This window comes from Hydractinia symbiolongicarpus, chromosome 3, assembly GCF_029227915.1.
Source record: "Hydractinia symbiolongicarpus strain clone_291-10 chromosome 3, HSymV2.1, whole genome shotgun sequence".
In the NCBI taxonomy this organism is placed as follows: Eukaryota; Metazoa; Cnidaria; class Hydrozoa; order Anthoathecata; family Hydractiniidae; genus Hydractinia; species Hydractinia symbiolongicarpus.
The window spans coordinates 8,802,714-8,818,032 of NC_079877.1; the positions used below are offsets into that span (position 1 = coordinate 8,802,714).

Genomic DNA, 15,319 nt, shown 5'->3' on the forward strand with positions numbered 1-15,319 from the left:
GACTATGCAAGTCATGTCACGTTTGTAGTATGACGTGGTTTTTAAAATGATGCGATAGCTCGCACGTAGCAGAGGGTGGTTTCGATCCACCGACCTCTGGGCTATGGGCCCAGCACGCTTCCTCTGCGCCACTCTGCTGAAGGTAGGTAAGCTGAAATGTGTCTGATGTAAGGTGTAGTTTAGTATTGCGAACAGCACTCGAACTATGACCTTTTTACCATTTCCAGGGGGATTAGCTCACATGGTAGAGCGCTCGCTTTGCATGCGAGAGGTACCGGGATCGATGCCCGGATCCTCCAAGACGATGTTTTTAATTTATTTATTTTTATACTAATTTCAGTAGTTGCCAATGGTCATAAGAGGATTTATGATGCTCCTAAGATTACCTGGTATTAATAATAATAATAATAATAATACTAAACCGCGCTGCATATGTCTAGAGCATTTCTTGCTGTTTAATTTCGCATTGACAGTATACACAGTTTCAGCTTTTAACATGATCGACCGTGTGGCATTCGGGCATTGACGCCATCGCGAACATATTATTTAAATATGAACTCGTCCTCGGTAGTATAGTGGTAAGTATCCCCGCCTGTCACGCGGGAGACCGGGGTTCGATTCCCCGCCGGGGAGGTTCTTTTTATCTTGTCAATGTTTCGTTTCACGTCAGTAGCGTTCGCGGGACTGTCCGGGAATACAGATTTACGCCCGGTTAGCTCAGTCGGTAGAGCATCAGACTTTTAATCTGAGGGTCGCGGGTTCGAGTCCCTCATCGGGCGTAACAATTATTTGGTACGATGGTGAACTAACTTTCACCACAATGTCTTGTCGAAAGAGGATGAATAACGTAACATTTGCGGAGTGGCAAAGGCGAAGCAAACTTGATGGGGAACTAGCTCAGATGGTAGAGCGCTCGCTTAGCATGCGAGAGGTACCGGGATCGATGCCCGGGTTCTCCAATGCCTTTTCCATAGGCGTAAAATAAATGAAATTTGCGCAGAGCAATTTGCAGCAGCGTTCGTGTCATGTCGGGATGGCCGAGCGGTCTAAGGCGCCAGACTCAAGACAAAATGTTCTTCCACTCATCGCGTGGAGAATTCTGGTCCTCGAATGAGGGCGTGGGTTCGAATCCCACTTCCGACAACTTTTCCCTGCCACACAAAATTTTAGGCCTAAAATGCAAGTCCACCGAGCCGGATTTGAACCAGCGACCTAAGGATGCCTGAGTGGTATAAGTTCGTCTACAGTCCTCCGCTCTACCAACTGAGCTATCGGTGGATGTAGCATCGTACAGTTCTTGTGCAGGACTATGCAGGTCATGTCACGTTTGTAGTATGACGTGGTTTTTAAAATGATGCGATAGCTCGCACGTAGCAGAGGGTGGTTTCGATCCACCGACCTCTGGGTTATGGGCCCAGCACGCTTCCTCTGCACCACTCTGCTGAAGGTAGGTAAGCTGAAATGTGTCTGATGTAAGGTGTAGTTTAGTATTGCGAACAGCACTCGAACTATGACCTTTTTACCATTTCCAGGGGGATTAGCTCACATGGTAGAGCGCTCGCTTTGCATGCGAGAGGTACCGGGATCGATGCCCGGATCCTCCAAGGCGATGTTTTTAATTTATTTATTTTTATACTAATTTCAGTAGTTGCCAATGGTCATAAGAGGATTTATGATGCTCCTAAGATTACCTGGTATTAATAATAATAATAATAATACTAAACCGCGCTGCATATGTCTAGAGCATTTCTTGCTGTTTAATTTCGCATTGACAGTATACACAGTTTCAGCTTTTAACATGATCGACCGTGTGGCATTCGGGCATTGACCCCATCGCGAACATATTATTTAAATATGAACTCGTCCTCGGTAGTATAGTGGTAAGTATCCCCGCCTGTCACGCGGGAGACCGGGGTTCGATTCCCCGCCGGGGAGGTTCTTTTTATCTTGTCAATGTTTCGTTTCACGTCAGTAGCGTTCGCGGGACTGTCCGGGAATACAGATTTACGCCCGGTTAGCTCAGTCGGTAGAGCATCAGACTTTTAATCTGAGGGTCGCGCGTTCGAGTCCCTCATCGGGCGTAACAATTATTTGGTACGATGGTGAACTAACTTTCACCACAATGTCTTGTCGAAAGAGGATGAATAACGTAACATTTGCGGAGTGGCAAAGGCGAAGCAAACTTGATGGGGAACTAGCTCAGATGGTAGAGCGCTCGCTTAGCATGCGAGAGGTACCGGGATCGATGCCCGGGTTCTCCAATGCCTTTTCCATAGGCGTAAAATAAATGAAATTTGCGCAGAGCAATTTGCAGCAGCGTTCGTGTCATGTCGGGATGGCCGAGCGGTCTAAGGCGCCAGACTCAAGACAAAATGTTCTTCCACTCATCGCGTGGAGAATTCTGGTCCTCGAATGAGGGCGTGGGTTCGAATCCCACTTCCGACAACTTTTCCCTGCCACACAAAATTTTAGGCCTAAAATGCAAGTCCACCGAGCCGGATTTGAACCAGCGACCTAATGATGCCTGAGTGGTATAAGTTCGTCTACAGTCCTCCGCTCTACCAACTGAGCTATCGGTGGATGTAGCATCGTACAGTTCTTGTGCAGGACTATGCAAGTCATGTCACGTTTGTAGTATGACGTGGTTTTTAAAATGATGCGATAGCTCGCACGTAGCAGAGGGTGGTTTCGATCCACCGACCTCTGGGCTATGGGCCCAGCACGCTTCCTCTGCGCCACTCTGCTGAAGGTAGGTAAGCTGAAATGTGTCTGATGTAAGGTGTAGTTTAGTATTGCGAACAGCACTCGAACTATGACCTTTTTACCATTTCCAGGGGGATTAGCTCACATGGTAGAGCGCTCGCTTTGCATGCGAGAGGTACCGGGATCGATGCCCGGATCCTCCAAGACGATGTTTTTAATTTATTTATTTTTATACTAATTTCAGTAGTTGCCAATGGTCATAAGAGGATTTATGATGCTCCTAAGATTACCTGGTATTAATAATAATAATAATAATAATACTAAACCGCGCTGCATATGTCTAGAGCATTTCTTGCTGTTTAATTTCGCATTGACAGTATACACAGTTTCAGCTTTTAACATGATCGACCGTGTGGCATTCGGGCATTGACGCCATCGCGAACATATTATTTAAATATGAACTCGTCCTCGGTAGTATAGTGGTAAGTATCCCCGCCTGTCACGCGGGAGACCGGGGTTCGATTCCCCGCCGGGGAGGTTCTTTTTATCTTGTCAATGTTTCGTTTCACGTCAGTAGCGTTCGCGGGACTGTCCGGGAATACAGATTTACGCCCGGTTAGCTCAGTCGGTAGAGCATCAGACTTTTAATCTGAGGGTCGCGGGTTCGAGTCCCTCATCGGGCGTAACAATTATTTGGTACGATGGTGAACTAACTTTCACCACAATGTCTTGTCGAAAGAGGATGAATAACGTAACATTTGCGGAGTGGCAAAGGCGAAGCAAACTTGATGGGGAACTAGCTCAGATGGTAGAGCGCTCGCTTAGCATGCGAGAGGTACCGGGATCGATGCCCGGGTTCTCCAATGCCTTTTCCATAGGCGTAAAATAAATGAAATTTGCGCAGAGCAATTTGCAGCAGCGTTCGTGTCATGTCGGGATGGCCGAGCGGTCTAAGGCGCCAGACTCAAGACAAAATGTTCTTCCACTCATCGCGTGGAGAATTCTGGTCCTCGAATGAGGGCGTGGGTTCGAATCCCACTTCCGACAACTTTTCCCTGCCACACAAAATTTTAGGCCTAAAATGCAAGTCCACCGAGCCGGATTTGAACCAGCGACCTAAGGATGCCTGAGTGGTATAAGTTCGTCTACAGTCCTCCGCTCTACCAACTGAGCTATCGGTGGATGTAGCATCGTACAGTTCTTGTGCAGGACTATGCAGGTCATGTCACGTTTGTAGTATGACGTGGTTTTTAAAATGATGCGATAGCTCGCACGTAGCAGAGGGTGGTTTCGATCCACCGACCTCTGGGTTATGGGCCCAGCACGCTTCCTCTGCACCACTCTGCTGAAGGTAGGTAAGCTGAAATGTGTCTGATGTAAGGTGTAGTTTAGTATTGCGAACAGCACTCGAACTATGACCTTTTTACCATTTCCAGGGGGATTAGCTCACATGGTAGAGCGCTCGCTTTGCATGCGAGAGGTACCGGGATCGATGCCCGGATCCTCCAAGGCGATGTTTTTAATTTATTTATTTTTATACTAATTTCAGTAGTTGCCAATGGTCATAAGAGGATTTATGATGCTCCTAAGATTACCTGGTATTAATAATAATAATAATAATACTAAACCGCGCTGCATATGTCTAGAGCATTTCTTGCTGTTTAATTTCGCATTGACAGTATACACAGTTTCAGCTTTTAACATGATCGACCGTGTGGCATTCGGGCATTGACGCCATCGCGAACATATTATTTAAATATGAACTCGTCCTCGGTAGTATAGTGGTAAGTATCCCCGCCTGTCACGCGGGAGACCGGGGTTCGATTCCCCGCCGGGGAGGTTCTTTTTATCTTGTCAATGTTTCGTTTCACGTCAGTAGCGTTCGCGGGACTGTCCGGGAATACAGATTTACGCCCGGTTAGCTCAGTCGGTAGAGCATCAGACTTTTAATCTGAGGGTCGCGCGTTCGAGTCCCTCATCGGGCGTAACAATTATTTGGTACGATGGTGAACTAACTTTCACCACAATGTCTTGTCGAAAGAGGATGAATAACGTAACATTTGCGGAGTGGCAAAGGCGAAGCAAACTTGATGGGGAACTAGCTCAGATGGTAGAGCGCTCGCTTAGCATGCGAGAGGTACCGGGATCGATGCCCGGGTTCTCCAATGCCTTTTCCATAGGCGTAAAATAAATGAAATTTGCGCAGAGCAATTTGCAGCAGCGTTCGTGTCATGTCGGGATGGCCGAGCGGTCTAAGGCGCCAGACTCAAGACAAAATGTTCTTCCACTCATCGCGTGGAGAATTCTGGTCCTCGAATGAGGGCGTGGGTTCGAATCCCACTTCCGACAACTTTTCCCTGCCACACAAAATTTTAGGCCTAAAATGCAAGTCCACCGAGCCGGATTTGAACCAGCGACCTAAGGATGCCTGAGTGGTATAAGTTCGTCTACAGTCCTCCGCTCTACCAACTGAGCTATCGGTGGATGTAGCATCGTACAGTTCTTGTGCAGGACTATGCAGGTCATGTCACGTTTGTAGTATGACGTGGTTTTTAAAATGATGCGATAGCTCGCACGTAGCAGAGGGTGGTTTCGATCCACCGACCTCTGGGTTATGGGCCCAGCACGCTTCCTCTGCGCCACTCTGCTGAAGGTAGGTAAGCTGAAATGTGTCTGATGTAAGGTGTAGTTTAGTATTGCGAACAGCACTCGAACTATGACCTTTTTACCATTTCCAGGGGGATTAGCTCACATGGTAGAGCGCTCGCTTTGCATGCGAGAGGTACCGGGATCGATGCCCGGATCCTCCAAGACGATGTTTTTAATTTATTTATTTTTATACTAATTTCAGTAGTTGCCAATGGTCATAAGAGGATTTATGATGCTCCTAAGATTACCTGGTATTAATAATAATAATAATAATACTAAACCGCGCTGCATATGTCTAGAGCATTTCTTGCTGTTTAATTTCGCATTGACAGTATACACAGTTTCAGCTTTTAACATGATCGACCGTGTGGCATTCGGGCATTGACGCCATCGCGAACATATTATTTAAATGTGAACTCGTCCTCGGTAGTATAGTGGTAAGTATCCCCGCCTGTCACGCGGGAGACCGGGGTTCGATTCCCCGCCGGGGAGGTTCTTTTTATCTTGTCAATGTTTCGTTTCACGTCAGTAGCGTTCGCGGGACTGTCCGGGAATACAGATTTACGCCCGGTTAGCTCAGTCGGTAGAGCATCAGACTTTTAATCTGAGGGTCGCGGGTTCGAGTCCCTCATCGGGCGTAACAATTATTTGGTACGATGGTGAACTAACTTTCACCACAATGTCTTGTCGAAAGAGGATGAATAACGTAACATTTGCGGAGTGGCAAAGGCGAAGCAAACTTGATGGGGAACTAGCTCAGATGGTAGAGCGCTCGCTTAGCATGCGAGAGGTACCGGGATCGATGCCCGGGTTCTCCAATGCCTTTTCCATAGGCGTAAAATAAATGAAATTTGCGCAGAGCAATTTGCAGCAGCGTTCGTGTCATGTCGGGATGGCCGAGCGGTCTAAGGCGCCAGACTCAAGACAAAATGTTCTTCCACTCATCGCGTGGAGAATTCTGGTCCTCGAATGAGGGCGTGGGTTCGAATCCCACTTCCGACAACTTTTCCCTGCCACACAAAATTTTAGGCCTAAAATGCAAGTCCACCGAGCCGGATTTGAACCAGCGAGCTAAGGATGCCTGAGTGGTATAAGTTCGTCTACAGTCCTCCGCTCTACCAACTGAGCTATCGGTGGATGTAGCATCGTACAGTTCTTGTGCAGGACTATGCAGGTCATGTCACGTTTGTAGTATGACGTGGTTTTTAAAATGATGCGATAGCTCGCACGTAGCAGAGGGTGGTTTCGATCCACCGACCTCTGGGTTATGGGCCCAGCACGCTTCCTCTGCGCCACTCTGCTGAAGGTAGGTAAGCTGAAATGTGTCTGATGTAAGGTGTAGTTTAGTATTGCGAACAGCACTCGAACTATGACCTTTTTACCATTTCCAGGGGGATTAGCTCACATGGTAGAGCGCTCGCTTTGCATGCGAGAGGTACCGGGATCGATGCCCGGATCCTCCAAGACGATGTTTTTAATTTATTTATTTTTATACTAATTTCAGTAGTTGCCAATGGTCATAAGAGGATTTATGATGCTCCTAAGATTACCTGGTATTAATAATAATAATAATAATACTAAACCGCGCTGCATATGTCTAGAGCATTTCTTGCTGTTTAATTTCGCATTGACAGTATACACAGTTTCAGCTTTTAACATGATCGACCGTGTGGCATTCGGGCATTGACGCCATCGCGAACATATTATTTAAATATGAACTCGTCCTCGGTAGTATAGTGGTAAGTATCCCCGCCTGTCACGCGGGAGACCGGGGTTCGATTCCCCGCCGGGGAGGTTCTTTTTATCTTGTCAATGTTTCGTTTCACGTCAGTAGCGTTCGCGGGACTGTCCGGGAATACAGATTTACGCCCGGTTAGCTCAGTCGGTAGAGCATCAGACTTTTAATCTGAGGGTCGCGGGTTCGAGTCCCTCATCGGGCGTAACAATTATTTGGTACGATGGTGAACTAACTTTCACCACAATGTCTTGTCGAAAGAGGATGAATAACGTAACATTTGCGGAGTGGCAAAGGCGAAGCAAACTTGATGGGGAACTAGCTCAGATGGTAGAGCGCTCGCTTAGCATGCGAGAGGTACCGGGATCGATGCCCGGGTTCTCCAATGCCTTTTCCATAGGCGTAAAATAAATGAAATTTGCGCAGAGCAATTTGCAGCAGCGTTCGTGTCATGTCGGGATGGCCGAGCGGTCTAAGGCGCCAGACTCAAGACAAAATGTTCTTCCACTCATCGCGTGGAGAATTCTGGTCCTCGAATGAGGGCGTGGGTTCGAATCCCACTTCCGACAACTTTTCCCTGCCACACAAAATTTTAGGCCTAAAATGCAAGTCCACCGAGCCGGATTTGAACCAGCGACCTAAGGATGCCTGAGTGGTATAAGTTCGTCTACAGTCCTCCGCTCTACCAACTGAGCTATCGGTGGATGTAGCATCGTACAGTTCTTGTGCAGGACTATGCAGGTCATGTCACGTTTGTAGTATGACGTGGTTTTTAAAATGATGCGATAGCTCGCACGTAGCAGAGGGTGGTTTCGATCCACCGACCTCTGGGTTATGGGCCCAGCACGCTTCCTCTGCGCCACTCTGCTGAAGGTAGGTAAGCTGAAATGTGTCTGATGTAAGGTGTAGTTTAGTATTGCGAACAGCACTCGAACTATGACCTTTTTACCATTTCCAGGGGGATTAGCTCACATGGTAGAGCGCTCGCTTTGCATGCGAGAGGTACCGGGATCGATGCCCGGATCCTCCAAGACGATGTTTTTAATTTATTTATTTTTATACTAATTTCAGTAGTTGCCAATGGTCATAAGAGGATTTATGATGCTCCTAAGATTACCTGGTATTAATAATAATAATAATAATACTAAACCGCGCTGCATATGTCTAGAGCATTTCTTGCTGTTTAATTTCGCATTGACAGTATACACAGTTTCAGCTTTTAACATGATCGACCGTGTGGCATTCGGGCATTGACGCCATCGCGAACATATTATTTAAATATGAACTCGTCCTCGGTAGTATAGTGGTAAGTATCCCCGCCTGTCACGCGGGAGACCGGGGTTCGATTCCCCGCCGGGGAGGTTCTTTTTATCTTGTCAATGTTTCGTTTCACGTCAGTAGCGTTCGCGGGACTGTCCGGGAATACAGATTTACGCCCGGTTAGCTCAGTCGGTAGAGCATCAGACTTTTAATCTGAGGGTCGCGGGTTCGAGTCCCTCATCTGGCGTAACAATTATTTGGTACGATGGTGAACTAACTTTCACCACAATGTCTTGTCGAAAGAGGATGAATAACGTAACATTTGCGGAGTGGCAAAGGCGAAGCAAACTTGATGGGGAACTAGCTCAGATGGTAGAGCGCTCGCTTAGCATGCGAGAGGTACCGGGATCGATGCCCGGGTTCTCCAATGCCTTTTCCATAGGCGTAAAATAAATGAAATTTGCGCAGAGCAATTTGCAGCAGCGTTCGTGTCATGTCGGGATGGCCGAGCGGTCTAAGGCGCCAGACTCAAGACAAAATGTTCTTCCACTCATCGCGTGGAGAATTCTGGTCCTCGAATGAGGGCGTGGGTTCGAATCCCACTTCCGACAACTTTTCCCTGCCACACAAAATTTTAGGCCTAAAATGCAAGTCCACCGAGCCGGATTTGAACCAGCGACCTAAGGATGCCTGAGTGGTATAAGTTCGTCTACAGTCCTCCGCTCTACCAACTGAGCTATCGGTGGATGCAGCATCGTACAGTTCTTGTGCAGGACTATGCAGGTCATGTCACGTTTGTAGTATGACGTGGTTTTTAAAATGATGCGATAGCTCGCACGTAGCAGAGGGTGGTTTCGATCCACCGACCTCTGCGTTATGGGCCCAGCACGCTTCCTCTGCGCCACTCTGCTGAAGGTAGGTAAGCTGAAATGTGTCTGATGTAAGGTGTAGTTTAGTATTGCGAACAGCACTCGAACTATGACCTTTTTACCATTTCCAGGGGGATTAGCTCACATGGTAGAGCGCTCGCTTTGCATGCGAGAGGTACCGGGATCGATGCCCGGATCCTCCAAGACGATGTTTTTAATTTATTTATTTTTATACTAATTTCAGTAGTTGCCAATGGTCATAAGAGGATTTATGATGCTCCTAAGATTACCTGGTATTAATAATAATAATAATAATACTAAACCGCGCTGCATATGTCTAGAGCATTTCTTGCTGTTTAATTTCGCATTGACAGTATACACAGTTTCAGCTTTTAACATGATCGACCGTGTGGCATTCGGGCATTGACGCCATCGCGAACATATTATTTAAATATGAACTCGTCCTCGGTAGTATAGTGGTAAGTATCCCCGCCTGTCACGCGGGAGACCGGGGTTCGATTCCCCGCCGGGGAGGTTCTTTTTATCTTGTCAATGTTTCGTTTCACGTCAGTAGCGTTCGCGGGACTGTCCGGGAATACAGATTTACGCCCGGTTAGCTCAGTCGGTAGAGCATCAGACTTTTAATCTGAGGGTCGCGGGTTCGAGTCCCTCATCGGGCGTAACAATTATTTGGTACGATGGTGAACTAACTTTCACCACAATGTCTTGTCGAAAGAGGATGAATAACGTAACATTTGCGGAGTGGCAAAGGCGAAGCAAACTTGATGGGGAACTAGCTCAGATGGTAGAGCGCTCGCTTAGCATGCGAGAGGTACCGGGATCGATGCCCGGGTTCTCCAATGCCTTTTCCATAGGCGTAAAATAAATGAAATTTGCGCAGAGCAATTTGCAGCAGCGTTCGTGTCATGTCGGGATGGCCGAGCGGTCTAAGGCGCCAGACTCAAGACAAAATGTTCTTCCACTCATCGCGTGGAGAATTCTGGTCCTCGAATGAGGGCGTGGGTTCGAATCCCACTTCCGACAACTTTTCCCTGCCACACAAAATTTTAGGCCTAAAATGCAAGTCCACCGAGCCGGATTTGAACCAGCGACCTAAGGATGCCTGAGTGGTATAAGTTCGTCTACAGTCCTCCGCTCTACCAACTGAGCTATCGGTGGATGTAGCATCGTACAGTTCTTGTGCAGGACTATGCAGGTCATGTCACGTTTGTAGTATGACGTGGTTTTTAAAATGATGCGATAGCTCGCACGTAGCAGAGGGTGGTTTCGATCCACCGACCTCTGCGTTATGGGCCCAGCACGCTTCCTCTGCGCCACTCTGCTGAAGGTAGGTAAGCTGAAATGTGTCTGATGTAAGGTGTAGTTTAGTATTGCGAACAGCACTCGAACTATGACCTTTTTACTGTTTCCAGGGGGATTAGCTCACATGGTAGAGCGCTCGCTCTGCATGCGAGAGGTACCGGGATCGATGCCCGGATCCTCCAAGACGATGTTTTTAATTTATTTATTTTTATACTAATTTCAGTAGTTGCCAATGGTCATAAGAGGATTTATGATGCTCCTAAGATTACCTGGTATTAATAATAATAATAATAATACTAAACCGCGCTGCATATGTCTAGAGCATTTCTTGCTGTTTAATTTCGCATTGACAGTATACACAGTTTCAGCTTTTAACATGATCGACCGTGTGGCATTCGGGCATTGACGCCATCGCGAACATATTATTTAAATATGAACTCGTCCTCGGTAGTATAGTGGTAAGTATCCCCGCCTGTCACGCGGGAGACCGGGGTTCGATTCCCCGCCGGGGAGGTTCTTTTTATCTTGTCAATGTTTCGTTTCACGTCAGTAGCGTTCGCGGGACTGTCCGGGAATACAGATTTACGCCCGGTTAGCTCAGTCGGTAGAGCATCAGACTTTTAATCTGAGGGTCGCGGGTTCGAGTCCCTCATCGGGCGTAACAATTATTTGGTACGATGGTGAACTAACTTTCACCACAATGTCTTGTCGAAAGAGGATGAATAACGTAACATTTGCGGAGTGGCAAAGGCGAAGCAAACTTGATGGGGAACTAGCTCAGATGGTAGAGCGCTCGCTTAGCATGCGAGAGGTACCGGGATCGATGCCCGGGTTCTCCAATGCCTTTTCCATAGGCGTAAAATAAATGAAGTTTGCGCAGAGCAATTTGCAGCAGCGTTCGTGTCATGTCGGGATGGCCGAGCGGTCTAAGGCGCCAGACTCAAGACAAAATGTTCTTCCACTCATCGCGTGGAGAATTCTGGTCCTCGAATGAGGGCGTGGGTTCGAATCCCACTTCCGACAACTTTTCTCTGCCACACAAAATTTTAGGCCTAAAATGCAAGTCCACCGAGCCGGATTTGAACCAGCGACCTAAGGATGCCTGATTGGTATAAGTTCGTCTACAGTCCTCCGCTCTACCAACTGAGCTATCGGTGGATGTAGCATCGTACAGTTCTTGTGCAGGACTATGCAGGTCATGTCACGTTTGTAGTATGACGTGGTTTTTAAAATGATGCGATAGCTCGCACGTAGCAGAGGGTGGTTTCGATCCACCGACCTCTGGGTTATGGGCCCAGCACGCTTCCTCTGCGCCACTCTGCTGAAGGTAGGTAAGCTGAAATGTGTCTGATGTAAGGTGTAGTTTAGTATTGCGAACAGCACTCGAACTATGACCTTTTTACCATTTCCAGGGGGATTAGCTCACATGGTAGAGCGCTCGCTTTGCATGCGAGAGGTACCGGTATCGATGCCCGGATCCTCCAAGACGATGTTTTTAATTTATTTATTTTTATACTAATTTCAGTAGTTGCCAATGGTCATAAGAGGATTTATGATGCTCCTAAGATTACCTGGTATTAATAATAATAATAATAATACTAAACCGCGCTGCATATGTCTAGAGCATTTCTTGCTGTTTAATTTCGCATTGACAGTATACACAGTTTCAGCTTTTAACATGATCGACCGTGTGGCATTCGGGCATTGACGCCATCGCGAACATATTATTTAAATATGAACTCGTCCTCGGTAGTATAGTGGTAAGTATCCCCGCCTGTCACGCGGGAGACCGGGGTTCGATTCCCCGCCGGGGAGGTTCTTTTTATCTTGTCAATGTTTCGTTTCACGTCAGTAGCGTTCGCGGGACTGTCCGGGAATACAGATTTACGCCCGGTTAGCTCAGTCGGTAGAGCATCAGACTTTTAATCTGAGGGTCGCGGGTTCGAGTCCCTCATCGGGCGTAACAATTATTTGGTACGATGGTGAACTAACTTTCACCACAATGTCTTGTCGAAAGAGGATGAATAACGTAACATTTGCGGAGTGGCAAAGGCGAAGCAAACTTGATGGGGAACTAGCTCAGATGGTAGAGCGCTCGCTTAGCATGCGAGAGGTACCGGGATCGATGCCCGGGTTCTCCAATGCCTTTTCCATAGGCGTAAAATAAATGAAATTTGCGCAGAGCAATTTGCAGCAGCGTTCGTGTCATGTCGGGATGGCCGAGCGGTCTAAGGCGCCAGACTCAAGACAAAATGTTCTTCCACTCATCGCGTGGAGAATTCTGGTCCTCGAATGAGGGCGTGGGTTCGAATCCCACTTCCGACAACTTTTCCCTGCCACACAAAATTTTAGGCCTAAAATGCAAGTCCACCGAGCCGGATTTGAACCAGCGACCTAAGGATGCCTGAGTGGTATAAGTTCGTCTACAGTCCTCCGCTCTACCAACTGAGCTATCGGTGGATGTAGCATCGTACAGTTCTTGTGCAGGACTATGCAGGTCATGTCACGTTTGTAGTATGACGTGGTTTTTAAAATGATGCGATAGCTCGCACGTAGCAGAGGGTGGTTTCGATCCACCGACCTCTGGGTTATGGGCCCAGCACGCTTCCTCTGCGCCACTCTGCTGAAGGTAGGTAAGCTGAAATGTGTCTGATGTAAGGTGTAGTTTAGTATTGCGAACAGCACTCGAATTATGACCTTTTTACCATTTCCAGGGGGATTAGCTCACATGGTAGAGCGCTCGCTTTGCATGCGAGAGGTACCGGGATCGATGCCCGGATCCTCCAAGACGATGTTTTTAATTTATTTATTTTTATACTAATTTCAGTAGTTGCCAATGGTCATAAGAGGATTTATGATGCTCCTAAGATTACCTGGTATTAATAATAATAATAATAATACTAAACCGCGCTGCATATGTCTAGAGCATTTCTTGCTGTTTAATTTCGCATTGACAGTATACACAGTTTCAGCTTTTAACATGATCGACCGTGTGGCATTCGGGCATTGACGCCATCGCGAACATATTATTTAAATATGAACTCGTCCTCGGTAGTATAGTGGTAAGTATCCCCGCCTGTCACGCGGGAGACCGGGGTTCGATTCCCCGCCGGGGAGGTTCTTTTTATCTTGTCAATGTTTCGTTTCACGTCAGTAGCGTTCGCGGGACTGTCCGGGAATACAGATTTACGCCCGGTTAGCTCAGTCGGTAGAGCATCAGACTTTTAATCTGAGGGTCGCGGGTTCGAGTCCCTCATCGGGCGTAACAATTATTTGGTACGATGGTGAACTAACTTTCACCACAATGTCTTGTCGAAAGAGGATGAATAACGTAACATTTGCGGAGTGGCAAAGGCGAAGCAAACTTGATGGGGAACTAGCTCAGATGGTAGAGCGCTCGCTTAGCATGCGAGAGGTACCGGGATCGATGCCCGGGTTCTCCAATGCCTTTTCCATAGGCGTAAAATAAATGAAATTTGCGCAGAGCAATTTGCAGCAGCGTTCGTGTCATGTCGGGATGGCCGAGCGGTCTAAGGCGCCAGACTCAAGACAAAATGTTCTTCCACTCATCGCGTGGAGAATTCTGGTCCTCGAATGAGGGCGTGGGTTCGAATCCCACTTCCGACAACTTTTCCCTGCCACACAAAATTTTAGGCCTAAAATGCAAGTCCACCGAGCCGGATTTGAACCAGCGACCTAAGGATGCCTGAGTGGTATAAGTTCGTCTACAGTCCTCCGCTCTACCAACTGAGCTATCGGTGGATGTAGCATCGTACAGTTCTTGTGCAGGACTATGCAGGTCATGTCACGTTTGTAGTATGACGTGGTTTTTAAAATGATGCGATAGCTCGCACGTAGCAGAGGGTGGTTTCGATCCACCGACCTCTGGGTTATGGGCCCAGCACGCTTCCTCTGCGCCACTCTGCTGAAGGTAGGTAAGCTGAAATGTGTCTGATGTAAGGTGTAGTTTAGTATTGCGAACAGCACTCGAATTATGACCTTTTTACCATTTCCAGGGGGATTAGCTCACATGGTAGAGCGCTCGCTTTGCATGCGAGAGGTACCGGGATCGATGCCCGGATCCTCCAAGACGATGTTTTTAATTTATTTATTTTTATACTAATTTCAGTAGTTGCCAATGGTCATAAGAGGATTTATGATGCTCCTAAGATTACCTGGTATTAATAATAATAATAATAATACTAAACCGCGCTGCATATGTCTAGAGCATTTCTTGCTGTTTAATTTCGCATTGACAGTATACACAGTTTCAGCTTTTAACATGATCGACCGTGTGGCATTCGGGCATTGACGCCATCGCGAACATATTATTTAAATATGAACTCGTCCTCGGTAGTATAGTGGTAAGTATCCCCGCCTGTCACGCGGGAGACCGGGGTTCGATTCCCCGCCGGGGAGGTTCTTTTTATCTTGTCAATGTTTCGTTTCACGTCAGTAGCGTTCGCGGGACTGTCCGGAAATACAGATTTACGCCCGGTTAGCTCAGTCGGTAGAGCATCAGACTTTTCATCTGAGGGTCGCGGGTTCGAGTCCCTCATCGGGCGTAACAATTATTTGGTACGATGGTGAACTAACTTTCACCACAATGTCTTGTCGAAAGAGGATGAATAACGTAACATTTGCGGAGTGGCAAAGGCGAAGCAAACTTGATGGGGAACTATCTCAGATGGTAGAGCGCTCGCTTAGCATGCGAGAGGAACCGGGATCGATGCCCGGGTTCTCCAATGCCTTTTCCATAGGCGTAAAATAAATGAAATTT

General features: G+C 47.3%; 65 non-coding genes across 65 annotated transcripts; 54 read left to right on the plus strand and 11 right to left on the minus strand.

The window, feature by feature from the left end:
* Window positions 1-226: 226 nt before the first annotated feature.
* Window positions 227-299, plus strand: Trnaa-ugc (transfer RNA alanine (anticodon UGC)). Its single transcript has one exon. It is a non-coding gene; the product is annotated as a tRNA-Ala (tRNA).
* Window positions 300-561: 262 nt separating this feature from the next.
* Trnad-guc (transfer RNA aspartic acid (anticodon GUC)) lies at window positions 562-633 on the plus strand. Its single transcript has one exon. It is a non-coding gene; the product is annotated as a tRNA-Asp (tRNA).
* Window positions 634-706: 73 nt separating this feature from the next.
* Trnak-uuu (transfer RNA lysine (anticodon UUU)) lies at window positions 707-779 on the plus strand. Its single transcript has one exon. It is a non-coding gene; the product is annotated as a tRNA-Lys (tRNA).
* Window positions 780-886: 107 nt separating this feature from the next.
* Trnaa-agc (transfer RNA alanine (anticodon AGC)) lies at window positions 887-959 on the plus strand. Its single transcript has one exon. It is a non-coding gene; the product is annotated as a tRNA-Ala (tRNA).
* A 68-nt stretch (window positions 960-1,027) lies between these two features.
* Trnal-caa (transfer RNA leucine (anticodon CAA)) lies at window positions 1,028-1,143 on the plus strand. Its single transcript has 2 exons — window positions 1,028-1,065; window positions 1,098-1,143. It is a non-coding gene; the product is annotated as a tRNA-Leu (tRNA).
* A 41-nt stretch (window positions 1,144-1,184) lies between these two features.
* On the minus strand, window positions 1,185-1,278 carry Trnay-gua (transfer RNA tyrosine (anticodon GUA)). Its single transcript has 2 exons — window positions 1,242-1,278; window positions 1,185-1,220 (listed from the first exon to the last, which is right to left on the minus strand). It is a non-coding gene; the product is annotated as a tRNA-Tyr (tRNA).
* Window positions 1,279-1,531: 253 nt separating this feature from the next.
* Trnaa-ugc (transfer RNA alanine (anticodon UGC)) lies at window positions 1,532-1,604 on the plus strand. Its single transcript has one exon. It is a non-coding gene; the product is annotated as a tRNA-Ala (tRNA).
* Window positions 1,605-1,863: 259 nt separating this feature from the next.
* Trnad-guc (transfer RNA aspartic acid (anticodon GUC)) lies at window positions 1,864-1,935 on the plus strand. The gene has a single exon. It is a non-coding gene; the product is annotated as a tRNA-Asp (tRNA).
* A 253-nt stretch (window positions 1,936-2,188) lies between these two features.
* Trnaa-agc (transfer RNA alanine (anticodon AGC)) lies at window positions 2,189-2,261 on the plus strand. Its single transcript has one exon. It is a non-coding gene; the product is annotated as a tRNA-Ala (tRNA).
* A 68-nt stretch (window positions 2,262-2,329) lies between these two features.
* Window positions 2,330-2,445, plus strand: Trnal-caa (transfer RNA leucine (anticodon CAA)). The gene is made up of 2 exons: window positions 2,330-2,367; window positions 2,400-2,445. It is a non-coding gene; the product is annotated as a tRNA-Leu (tRNA).
* Window positions 2,446-2,486: 41 nt separating this feature from the next.
* Window positions 2,487-2,580, minus strand: Trnay-gua (transfer RNA tyrosine (anticodon GUA)). The gene is made up of 2 exons: window positions 2,544-2,580; window positions 2,487-2,522 (listed from the first exon to the last, which is right to left on the minus strand). It is a non-coding gene; the product is annotated as a tRNA-Tyr (tRNA).
* A 253-nt stretch (window positions 2,581-2,833) lies between these two features.
* On the plus strand, window positions 2,834-2,906 carry Trnaa-ugc (transfer RNA alanine (anticodon UGC)). Its single transcript has one exon. It is a non-coding gene; the product is annotated as a tRNA-Ala (tRNA).
* Window positions 2,907-3,168: 262 nt separating this feature from the next.
* Trnad-guc (transfer RNA aspartic acid (anticodon GUC)) lies at window positions 3,169-3,240 on the plus strand. The gene has a single exon. It is a non-coding gene; the product is annotated as a tRNA-Asp (tRNA).
* A 73-nt stretch (window positions 3,241-3,313) lies between these two features.
* Trnak-uuu (transfer RNA lysine (anticodon UUU)) lies at window positions 3,314-3,386 on the plus strand. Its single transcript has one exon. It is a non-coding gene; the product is annotated as a tRNA-Lys (tRNA).
* Window positions 3,387-3,493: 107 nt separating this feature from the next.
* Trnaa-agc (transfer RNA alanine (anticodon AGC)) lies at window positions 3,494-3,566 on the plus strand. The gene has a single exon. It is a non-coding gene; the product is annotated as a tRNA-Ala (tRNA).
* A 68-nt stretch (window positions 3,567-3,634) lies between these two features.
* Window positions 3,635-3,750, plus strand: Trnal-caa (transfer RNA leucine (anticodon CAA)). Its single transcript has 2 exons — window positions 3,635-3,672; window positions 3,705-3,750. It is a non-coding gene; the product is annotated as a tRNA-Leu (tRNA).
* A 41-nt stretch (window positions 3,751-3,791) lies between these two features.
* Window positions 3,792-3,885, minus strand: Trnay-gua (transfer RNA tyrosine (anticodon GUA)). Its single transcript has 2 exons — window positions 3,849-3,885; window positions 3,792-3,827 (listed from the first exon to the last, which is right to left on the minus strand). It is a non-coding gene; the product is annotated as a tRNA-Tyr (tRNA).
* Window positions 3,886-4,138: 253 nt separating this feature from the next.
* On the plus strand, window positions 4,139-4,211 carry Trnaa-ugc (transfer RNA alanine (anticodon UGC)). Its single transcript has one exon. It is a non-coding gene; the product is annotated as a tRNA-Ala (tRNA).
* A 259-nt stretch (window positions 4,212-4,470) lies between these two features.
* Window positions 4,471-4,542, plus strand: Trnad-guc (transfer RNA aspartic acid (anticodon GUC)). The gene has a single exon. It is a non-coding gene; the product is annotated as a tRNA-Asp (tRNA).
* A 253-nt stretch (window positions 4,543-4,795) lies between these two features.
* Window positions 4,796-4,868, plus strand: Trnaa-agc (transfer RNA alanine (anticodon AGC)). Its single transcript has one exon. It is a non-coding gene; the product is annotated as a tRNA-Ala (tRNA).
* Window positions 4,869-4,936: 68 nt separating this feature from the next.
* Window positions 4,937-5,052, plus strand: Trnal-caa (transfer RNA leucine (anticodon CAA)). Its single transcript has 2 exons — window positions 4,937-4,974; window positions 5,007-5,052. It is a non-coding gene; the product is annotated as a tRNA-Leu (tRNA).
* Window positions 5,053-5,093: 41 nt separating this feature from the next.
* On the minus strand, window positions 5,094-5,187 carry Trnay-gua (transfer RNA tyrosine (anticodon GUA)). The gene is made up of 2 exons: window positions 5,151-5,187; window positions 5,094-5,129 (listed from the first exon to the last, which is right to left on the minus strand). It is a non-coding gene; the product is annotated as a tRNA-Tyr (tRNA).
* Window positions 5,188-5,440: 253 nt separating this feature from the next.
* On the plus strand, window positions 5,441-5,513 carry Trnaa-ugc (transfer RNA alanine (anticodon UGC)). The gene has a single exon. It is a non-coding gene; the product is annotated as a tRNA-Ala (tRNA).
* A 259-nt stretch (window positions 5,514-5,772) lies between these two features.
* On the plus strand, window positions 5,773-5,844 carry Trnad-guc (transfer RNA aspartic acid (anticodon GUC)). Its single transcript has one exon. It is a non-coding gene; the product is annotated as a tRNA-Asp (tRNA).
* Window positions 5,845-5,917: 73 nt separating this feature from the next.
* Trnak-uuu (transfer RNA lysine (anticodon UUU)) lies at window positions 5,918-5,990 on the plus strand. The gene has a single exon. It is a non-coding gene; the product is annotated as a tRNA-Lys (tRNA).
* A 107-nt stretch (window positions 5,991-6,097) lies between these two features.
* Window positions 6,098-6,170, plus strand: Trnaa-agc (transfer RNA alanine (anticodon AGC)). Its single transcript has one exon. It is a non-coding gene; the product is annotated as a tRNA-Ala (tRNA).
* A 68-nt stretch (window positions 6,171-6,238) lies between these two features.
* On the plus strand, window positions 6,239-6,354 carry Trnal-caa (transfer RNA leucine (anticodon CAA)). The gene is made up of 2 exons: window positions 6,239-6,276; window positions 6,309-6,354. It is a non-coding gene; the product is annotated as a tRNA-Leu (tRNA).
* A 41-nt stretch (window positions 6,355-6,395) lies between these two features.
* Trnay-gua (transfer RNA tyrosine (anticodon GUA)) lies at window positions 6,396-6,489 on the minus strand. Its single transcript has 2 exons — window positions 6,453-6,489; window positions 6,396-6,431 (listed from the first exon to the last, which is right to left on the minus strand). It is a non-coding gene; the product is annotated as a tRNA-Tyr (tRNA).
* Window positions 6,490-6,742: 253 nt separating this feature from the next.
* Window positions 6,743-6,815, plus strand: Trnaa-ugc (transfer RNA alanine (anticodon UGC)). Its single transcript has one exon. It is a non-coding gene; the product is annotated as a tRNA-Ala (tRNA).
* Window positions 6,816-7,074: 259 nt separating this feature from the next.
* Trnad-guc (transfer RNA aspartic acid (anticodon GUC)) lies at window positions 7,075-7,146 on the plus strand. Its single transcript has one exon. It is a non-coding gene; the product is annotated as a tRNA-Asp (tRNA).
* A 73-nt stretch (window positions 7,147-7,219) lies between these two features.
* On the plus strand, window positions 7,220-7,292 carry Trnak-uuu (transfer RNA lysine (anticodon UUU)). Its single transcript has one exon. It is a non-coding gene; the product is annotated as a tRNA-Lys (tRNA).
* Window positions 7,293-7,399: 107 nt separating this feature from the next.
* On the plus strand, window positions 7,400-7,472 carry Trnaa-agc (transfer RNA alanine (anticodon AGC)). The gene has a single exon. It is a non-coding gene; the product is annotated as a tRNA-Ala (tRNA).
* A 68-nt stretch (window positions 7,473-7,540) lies between these two features.
* Window positions 7,541-7,656, plus strand: Trnal-caa (transfer RNA leucine (anticodon CAA)). Its single transcript has 2 exons — window positions 7,541-7,578; window positions 7,611-7,656. It is a non-coding gene; the product is annotated as a tRNA-Leu (tRNA).
* Window positions 7,657-7,697: 41 nt separating this feature from the next.
* Window positions 7,698-7,791, minus strand: Trnay-gua (transfer RNA tyrosine (anticodon GUA)). The gene is made up of 2 exons: window positions 7,755-7,791; window positions 7,698-7,733 (listed from the first exon to the last, which is right to left on the minus strand). It is a non-coding gene; the product is annotated as a tRNA-Tyr (tRNA).
* A 253-nt stretch (window positions 7,792-8,044) lies between these two features.
* Trnaa-ugc (transfer RNA alanine (anticodon UGC)) lies at window positions 8,045-8,117 on the plus strand. The gene has a single exon. It is a non-coding gene; the product is annotated as a tRNA-Ala (tRNA).
* A 259-nt stretch (window positions 8,118-8,376) lies between these two features.
* On the plus strand, window positions 8,377-8,448 carry Trnad-guc (transfer RNA aspartic acid (anticodon GUC)). The gene has a single exon. It is a non-coding gene; the product is annotated as a tRNA-Asp (tRNA).
* Window positions 8,449-8,521: 73 nt separating this feature from the next.
* On the plus strand, window positions 8,522-8,594 carry Trnak-uuu (transfer RNA lysine (anticodon UUU)). Its single transcript has one exon. It is a non-coding gene; the product is annotated as a tRNA-Lys (tRNA).
* A 107-nt stretch (window positions 8,595-8,701) lies between these two features.
* On the plus strand, window positions 8,702-8,774 carry Trnaa-agc (transfer RNA alanine (anticodon AGC)). Its single transcript has one exon. It is a non-coding gene; the product is annotated as a tRNA-Ala (tRNA).
* A 68-nt stretch (window positions 8,775-8,842) lies between these two features.
* Window positions 8,843-8,958, plus strand: Trnal-caa (transfer RNA leucine (anticodon CAA)). The gene is made up of 2 exons: window positions 8,843-8,880; window positions 8,913-8,958. It is a non-coding gene; the product is annotated as a tRNA-Leu (tRNA).
* A 41-nt stretch (window positions 8,959-8,999) lies between these two features.
* Trnay-gua (transfer RNA tyrosine (anticodon GUA)) lies at window positions 9,000-9,093 on the minus strand. The gene is made up of 2 exons: window positions 9,057-9,093; window positions 9,000-9,035 (listed from the first exon to the last, which is right to left on the minus strand). It is a non-coding gene; the product is annotated as a tRNA-Tyr (tRNA).
* A 253-nt stretch (window positions 9,094-9,346) lies between these two features.
* On the plus strand, window positions 9,347-9,419 carry Trnaa-ugc (transfer RNA alanine (anticodon UGC)). Its single transcript has one exon. It is a non-coding gene; the product is annotated as a tRNA-Ala (tRNA).
* A 259-nt stretch (window positions 9,420-9,678) lies between these two features.
* On the plus strand, window positions 9,679-9,750 carry Trnad-guc (transfer RNA aspartic acid (anticodon GUC)). Its single transcript has one exon. It is a non-coding gene; the product is annotated as a tRNA-Asp (tRNA).
* Window positions 9,751-9,823: 73 nt separating this feature from the next.
* Trnak-uuu (transfer RNA lysine (anticodon UUU)) lies at window positions 9,824-9,896 on the plus strand. The gene has a single exon. It is a non-coding gene; the product is annotated as a tRNA-Lys (tRNA).
* A 107-nt stretch (window positions 9,897-10,003) lies between these two features.
* On the plus strand, window positions 10,004-10,076 carry Trnaa-agc (transfer RNA alanine (anticodon AGC)). The gene has a single exon. It is a non-coding gene; the product is annotated as a tRNA-Ala (tRNA).
* Window positions 10,077-10,144: 68 nt separating this feature from the next.
* Window positions 10,145-10,260, plus strand: Trnal-caa (transfer RNA leucine (anticodon CAA)). The gene is made up of 2 exons: window positions 10,145-10,182; window positions 10,215-10,260. It is a non-coding gene; the product is annotated as a tRNA-Leu (tRNA).
* Window positions 10,261-10,301: 41 nt separating this feature from the next.
* On the minus strand, window positions 10,302-10,395 carry Trnay-gua (transfer RNA tyrosine (anticodon GUA)). Its single transcript has 2 exons — window positions 10,359-10,395; window positions 10,302-10,337 (listed from the first exon to the last, which is right to left on the minus strand). It is a non-coding gene; the product is annotated as a tRNA-Tyr (tRNA).
* Window positions 10,396-10,980: 585 nt separating this feature from the next.
* Trnad-guc (transfer RNA aspartic acid (anticodon GUC)) lies at window positions 10,981-11,052 on the plus strand. Its single transcript has one exon. It is a non-coding gene; the product is annotated as a tRNA-Asp (tRNA).
* Window positions 11,053-11,125: 73 nt separating this feature from the next.
* Window positions 11,126-11,198, plus strand: Trnak-uuu (transfer RNA lysine (anticodon UUU)). The gene has a single exon. It is a non-coding gene; the product is annotated as a tRNA-Lys (tRNA).
* Window positions 11,199-11,305: 107 nt separating this feature from the next.
* Window positions 11,306-11,378, plus strand: Trnaa-agc (transfer RNA alanine (anticodon AGC)). Its single transcript has one exon. It is a non-coding gene; the product is annotated as a tRNA-Ala (tRNA).
* A 68-nt stretch (window positions 11,379-11,446) lies between these two features.
* Window positions 11,447-11,562, plus strand: Trnal-caa (transfer RNA leucine (anticodon CAA)). The gene is made up of 2 exons: window positions 11,447-11,484; window positions 11,517-11,562. It is a non-coding gene; the product is annotated as a tRNA-Leu (tRNA).
* A 41-nt stretch (window positions 11,563-11,603) lies between these two features.
* Trnay-gua (transfer RNA tyrosine (anticodon GUA)) lies at window positions 11,604-11,697 on the minus strand. Its single transcript has 2 exons — window positions 11,661-11,697; window positions 11,604-11,639 (listed from the first exon to the last, which is right to left on the minus strand). It is a non-coding gene; the product is annotated as a tRNA-Tyr (tRNA).
* Window positions 11,698-12,282: 585 nt separating this feature from the next.
* On the plus strand, window positions 12,283-12,354 carry Trnad-guc (transfer RNA aspartic acid (anticodon GUC)). The gene has a single exon. It is a non-coding gene; the product is annotated as a tRNA-Asp (tRNA).
* Window positions 12,355-12,427: 73 nt separating this feature from the next.
* Window positions 12,428-12,500, plus strand: Trnak-uuu (transfer RNA lysine (anticodon UUU)). The gene has a single exon. It is a non-coding gene; the product is annotated as a tRNA-Lys (tRNA).
* Window positions 12,501-12,607: 107 nt separating this feature from the next.
* Window positions 12,608-12,680, plus strand: Trnaa-agc (transfer RNA alanine (anticodon AGC)). Its single transcript has one exon. It is a non-coding gene; the product is annotated as a tRNA-Ala (tRNA).
* Window positions 12,681-12,748: 68 nt separating this feature from the next.
* Trnal-caa (transfer RNA leucine (anticodon CAA)) lies at window positions 12,749-12,864 on the plus strand. The gene is made up of 2 exons: window positions 12,749-12,786; window positions 12,819-12,864. It is a non-coding gene; the product is annotated as a tRNA-Leu (tRNA).
* A 41-nt stretch (window positions 12,865-12,905) lies between these two features.
* Trnay-gua (transfer RNA tyrosine (anticodon GUA)) lies at window positions 12,906-12,999 on the minus strand. The gene is made up of 2 exons: window positions 12,963-12,999; window positions 12,906-12,941 (listed from the first exon to the last, which is right to left on the minus strand). It is a non-coding gene; the product is annotated as a tRNA-Tyr (tRNA).
* A 253-nt stretch (window positions 13,000-13,252) lies between these two features.
* Window positions 13,253-13,325, plus strand: Trnaa-ugc (transfer RNA alanine (anticodon UGC)). Its single transcript has one exon. It is a non-coding gene; the product is annotated as a tRNA-Ala (tRNA).
* A 259-nt stretch (window positions 13,326-13,584) lies between these two features.
* On the plus strand, window positions 13,585-13,656 carry Trnad-guc (transfer RNA aspartic acid (anticodon GUC)). Its single transcript has one exon. It is a non-coding gene; the product is annotated as a tRNA-Asp (tRNA).
* A 73-nt stretch (window positions 13,657-13,729) lies between these two features.
* On the plus strand, window positions 13,730-13,802 carry Trnak-uuu (transfer RNA lysine (anticodon UUU)). The gene has a single exon. It is a non-coding gene; the product is annotated as a tRNA-Lys (tRNA).
* Window positions 13,803-13,909: 107 nt separating this feature from the next.
* On the plus strand, window positions 13,910-13,982 carry Trnaa-agc (transfer RNA alanine (anticodon AGC)). The gene has a single exon. It is a non-coding gene; the product is annotated as a tRNA-Ala (tRNA).
* Window positions 13,983-14,050: 68 nt separating this feature from the next.
* Trnal-caa (transfer RNA leucine (anticodon CAA)) lies at window positions 14,051-14,166 on the plus strand. The gene is made up of 2 exons: window positions 14,051-14,088; window positions 14,121-14,166. It is a non-coding gene; the product is annotated as a tRNA-Leu (tRNA).
* A 41-nt stretch (window positions 14,167-14,207) lies between these two features.
* Window positions 14,208-14,301, minus strand: Trnay-gua (transfer RNA tyrosine (anticodon GUA)). The gene is made up of 2 exons: window positions 14,265-14,301; window positions 14,208-14,243 (listed from the first exon to the last, which is right to left on the minus strand). It is a non-coding gene; the product is annotated as a tRNA-Tyr (tRNA).
* Window positions 14,302-14,554: 253 nt separating this feature from the next.
* Window positions 14,555-14,627, plus strand: Trnaa-ugc (transfer RNA alanine (anticodon UGC)). The gene has a single exon. It is a non-coding gene; the product is annotated as a tRNA-Ala (tRNA).
* Window positions 14,628-14,886: 259 nt separating this feature from the next.
* On the plus strand, window positions 14,887-14,958 carry Trnad-guc (transfer RNA aspartic acid (anticodon GUC)). The gene has a single exon. It is a non-coding gene; the product is annotated as a tRNA-Asp (tRNA).
* A 73-nt stretch (window positions 14,959-15,031) lies between these two features.
* Trnak-uuu (transfer RNA lysine (anticodon UUU)) lies at window positions 15,032-15,104 on the plus strand. The gene has a single exon. It is a non-coding gene; the product is annotated as a tRNA-Lys (tRNA).
* The last annotated feature ends 215 nt before the right edge of the window (window positions 15,105-15,319 follow it).